Source organism: Nematolebias whitei, chromosome 14 (assembly GCF_014905685.2).
Source record: "Nematolebias whitei isolate Nwh7 chromosome 14, NemWhi1, whole genome shotgun sequence".
NCBI classification, from domain to species: Eukaryota; Metazoa; Chordata; class Actinopteri; order Cyprinodontiformes; family Rivulidae; genus Nematolebias; species Nematolebias whitei.
The window spans coordinates 46,550,709-46,555,842 of NC_056511.1; positions in this window are offsets into that span (position 1 = coordinate 46,550,709).

Genomic DNA, 5,134 nt, shown 5'->3' on the forward strand with positions numbered 1-5,134 from the left:
CACATGACTCTGTCTCTGATCACATGACTCTGTCTCTGATCACATGACTCTGTCTCTGATCACATGACTCTGTCTCTGATCACATGACTCTGTTCCTGCTCCATGGACTGTGGAACTAAGAGAATGGCCGGTACAGGTGCATCTGAGCTGCACCTGTACCGGCAGCCCAGAGCAGGGTGGGGAAAGAGAAAAAAGCTGAGCTGGACTGGTGCGGGAGAGGGAGAGACAGTTGAGCTGTCACTGTGTGTACCTGCAGTTTAGAGATGGATGGAGAAACGCAGTCAAGGCGCACGCTGTTTGGTTTTTAGCATTTTAGCTAGTTGGTACTGTGCGCAGCTAATTAGTGTTACGTCAGTACCGACAGGTGGAGGGGTGGGTGCGCAGTTCGGTTTGGTAGTTCGGGGCACTCGGTTCTGTTATCGGGGCAGGGCAAACACTGACGTACTTACATCATGAAATTATCATATTTATTTTCCCAGGCAAGCTTTTTGTAGTGGTATTATCGTGAACAATATATGGCCCAGCCCTGCGGTACATGGTAATACAAGATGTATTTAGTGGCCACCACAACCTGAGTGTGTATCTGATAAACACCTGAATCTAAACACCTGGGTGAGCATGCGATAAGGTTTCTCCATAAGAGATTGTTGTTCAGTAGTGGATGTGGGGACCCACAGACCCGTCCCCACGGAACACGATGGCAACACAGGGAAGACCGGAGCTACAGACACACAGTGGCCCCCAAGCCCAGAGCCCTGGGAGTCCCCAACAGGGACAGCCGCAGCCCCCGAGAGAGAAGCAGAGGGAGCATGTGTTCTAAAAGCTGTATACACACTGCCTGACCAAAAGAAAATGGATACGAGCCTCCAATTAAATAATTTCAGCTGCAACAAGTTCTTTAACTCCAACTGGTGCAATGAGTTGCTTCTCATCTCTTCAACAACATGATGAAAGACTCACGGCGTGGTCGTGGAAAAGATGTCGGTCTGTTGGAGAAGGGTCAAATCATTGGCATCAAGCAGAGAAACATCTCAGGAGATTGTAGAAACTAAAACTGGGTTAAGAACTGTCCAACACATTATTAAAAACTGGAAGGACAGTGGGGACCCATCGTCTTCCAGGAAGAAATGTGGCCGGAAATAAATCCTGAACGATCGTGATCGATGATCATTTAAATGTTTGGTGAAATCAAATGGAAGAAGAACACCAGCAGCACTCAGGGCTGTGGTTCATAGAGACAGGAAGAACATTTCCACACACACAATGTGAAGGAACTCCAGGGACTGGGACTGAACAGCTGTGGAGCCTTAAGAAAACACTAACCAGTGAGGCTAACTGGTTAGTTATGGGATATTCAGTCTAATATACATGGAGGATTATTGTTCCAGTTTTCCACAGGCAGCTGAACCTCGGCCCATCTCTGCATGTGACTGGTTGAGCCTCTGAAAGGCTTTTTCAGTACCCACTCCTCTTATGACCCGTTGACAACCTGATTAGTTAAAAAAGCTTCTTCAGCTCTTCTTCATTCATCCCACTTCCTTGTATATTTTCATTGCCCCATCAATGTTTTGAGGTCTCCAAACGACCTTTTTTCTACCTACAAATTGTACAATATTTAAAATCTGATGTTTGTTCCATTGTGGATGAACAAGGGGTTTGTGGGATTTTTTTTATATCATTAGTTTCCTTAAAAAAATAAAATAGTGCTTGTACAACAGAATATGCATGGTCCTCGAGATATAAAGCTGTACCTTGTTACGCACCTGTTTACAATAAAACTTATTTTTCTCCACAGGGGATGGAACACTTTGAAAGTACTTCCCTTTTAATCCACTTCGGCTGCATTTGATCTAATGTGCCTCCCAGAGCAACTCCGAAGCCCAGGAGGACGGCAGCTCGAAGGACGGCAGAAGACTTGTCTCTGAGGACCTGTGTCAGGAACTGGGGGGTATCGGCTCAACCTCCACTCACGGTGGCTCAGGCCGCATCAAAAAATCCTTGATTGAAACTGAAAGCACATGCTTGACTGACAATCTGACAATATTATTGTTCTCTCTTCTTTTCTTCTTTCTCTTAAGGGTGGGCTCGGTCTGAGTGGTGCATCCTGTTGTACACAGATGCAGTGTTGATAGTTTCATAAGAATATTGCATTTTATTTGAGGTAAAATAAAAAGAATGTTCAAGAACACAAAAGACCTTATTGCCAAGGAGTGCAAAATATAGTTCCACAATGTCTTCTAGGTATTCTTCTCTTGTATGTCAAAAATGTGAACTTACTTTCAATATGGCTACGTAATTTCTATTTTTGATACAATACAAATTTTATGTATTTGTTTTCTAGTTAAAAGAAGACCAAAGATGGCTTCATGCTCAGTGTCATTTTATTGTAGTTGTGTTTTGTGTACTCACCAATAACTTTGGCATCAGTCACTAATGAGTCCATTTATAACGGATGTAAGCTTGTTTTGTCTATTTTACTTTTTGAATTCTGTGTACGATGATTAGCATCACAATCTCCAATGGTTAACACACATGCCTATGTGATCTGCACAAGTCAATTCTATAATAAAGGACTAAGTATGTAGTTGGAAGTGTGTGATGTGTGAGACTCCACAGTTCGTACTGGGACGAGCCCCTGAGCAGGAAGGGCAGTGTCGCATGAACTCGTTCATTCATGTAGTTCTTTCCCTGCCGCAGCGTGTTCGTCATTTTAAACACGTTTCACTGTAGTTCGTTTCAAGAAAGCTTGTGTGACCACAAACAGCATCACTGAGCGAAATGCAACATGGCGGCTTCTGCAAAACGACACGTCGTGGCCCCAGTGAGCGCAGGAGGGCACGGGTGAGTGCACGGCAGTGGCTCCGACCCGACACTCGTCACATTTTAGGAGCCCCAACAGTTGCCTTGCTAAATTTGATCCCAGATCTGCAGCAGTTTGAACAGAAAAGGGTGGAAATAAAAATAAAATGCAGTTCTAGTGTCTTTCAGACGGCTAAATATTTAGTGTGGATGTTCAACAGAAATGAAAATTCTGTTCACCAATGTGGCAAGATTTTATTTTTCTAATCATTTAGAACTTTGTTTCAAAATCAAATGTCTACATTTCTTCAGAATGTTTGAATTTATTTATATACATGTTGTATCCGTACTATCTGCCATTAGTTTTCTTATGAAGCCTTTTGTATAATTTGGACTAATTGATATGAAGCTGATCAGAACTAATGGCACCGTGAAGGTCCAACAGAACCCTCAGAGACCCCTCGACCCCCCCCTTTGTGTTGAACTACTTCAACGTCCAGCTTCTTCAGTGAGCCCTTCTAGACTCATTGGTATTGTTGATGACATCACTTAAGCCCCACCCCCTCAGAGAACAAACTTGATTATTGGATGACACTTCCAGCTTCACACTGTAAGACGTTAGACTGAAACTTTGTTCTCTAACCGTTGATTACCACACGACCTGTTGAAAAGCATAGAGGAAGTGCTCGTCAAACATTCACAGTAACTCGTGTCTGTCAGATTTCAGCTTGTAAGACCTGCAGCTGGACAAGGAACGACATGGACGGAAGGCGATGTCGAAGATTCCAGAAATGCTCCCCATGGTGAACGCGTGTGGGATTGGCACGAGCGTTCGCGATGGAGAAGCTGGAGCTCCTGCAGTCGCCGTACTGGAGAGCAGCGCGTTGCTGCTCGCAGCGTTCTGTGCCTGTACCTTTAAGGTTGTATTAAAGTGTTACAGCCAACAATCTGTGGAAATGAACAAACGGACCATATGATGCTCTCAGGTTCATGATTAAAGAGCAAATGTCACATTGTTATAAACCGTTCGAGATGATCGCTGAAGTTTGTTTCTACCAAGTACTTGGTTCTGAGGTCTCCTGAAGCCGTCTCAAATTAAAAGTTATGTAACCAAGTGAAAATGGAGAACATTTTACTGGGACGCTGACGGGCAAGATGCGTTGACATGTACAATTATCCAGCACATACACCCAGCCCCATTCGACCCATCACTGAAGCTGACCACAACAGTTAACATCATTTTTGTGTTTATTCACAAGTGCTCGTCTTCCGACAGGGCGCCTGAACTGTGTACAAGTGTGACATAAAAAATAATCATTCTGGCCAAATGAGATTTTACTTAAAAATATAATCTTTGTCTTATAGCTACATTTAATAGATTAAGATTAAAATTGAATGACCAAAAACTGGCATGTCCTCACCACAACCAGACCAAGAAATCATGGACTAATATCAAAGACAAACAATTGTGGTACACCCCCCACACTTGTTTGCATATTATTTCATATATTATACATTTAAAAATCTTGTAGAAGACGTTAAAAAACAACATGCAAGTGGTTCAGATGGGGGGGCCAGCATGTCCTAGAGCCTCCTTGGCTCCCTTCAGGGTTTCTCTCTTCACACACTTCCAGTAGCCCGAGAGTCCATTCTGAGGCTGCACCTGAAATCAGGACATTCATCAGATGAACAGAGAAGACACGTCTCATTCATTTAAACTGCTGGCCTGTGAAAGGTGCGTAACAATGTAGTCGTGTGTGTTAAATACACCACTGAGTTTTCAATGAAGTTCTCAGGAAGTAAACAATGGGTGTACCTCCAAGTGGATCACTTTTGGACTCGATCCAACTCAAGATGGCTGCTGCAGCTCGTCAGCCCCAGCAGACACTAAAGGCTCACACCTGGTCACTTTTATATGAAGTCAAATTTGGACTCGTAGTAGACGAGTCATCCTCAACCCTCTGACCATTAGCATCTTCATTTAAGCTGGGACCTATGGAATCTGTTCTATTTTTCACATTTACACCCCCCCCCCCCCCATTCTTCTTACTGAGTTTCATGTTTCATGGTGGATCCACATTTTTCACTGACAACATCTGAGCGAACATCTGGACAGTCGACCAAATTCACCTCACAACTGACACAGGTCGTACAGAAGAGGACCGATTCAGTCCAGTTCATTTCTTCAGGTCCAGGTCACAACAGAACCGTCTCAGGCACTGATCAAACATTCATCTATGAAATAATAACTGATCAGAAACATTCATCTATGAAATAATAACTGATCAGAAACATTCATCTATGAAATCATAACTGATCAGAAACATTCATCTAT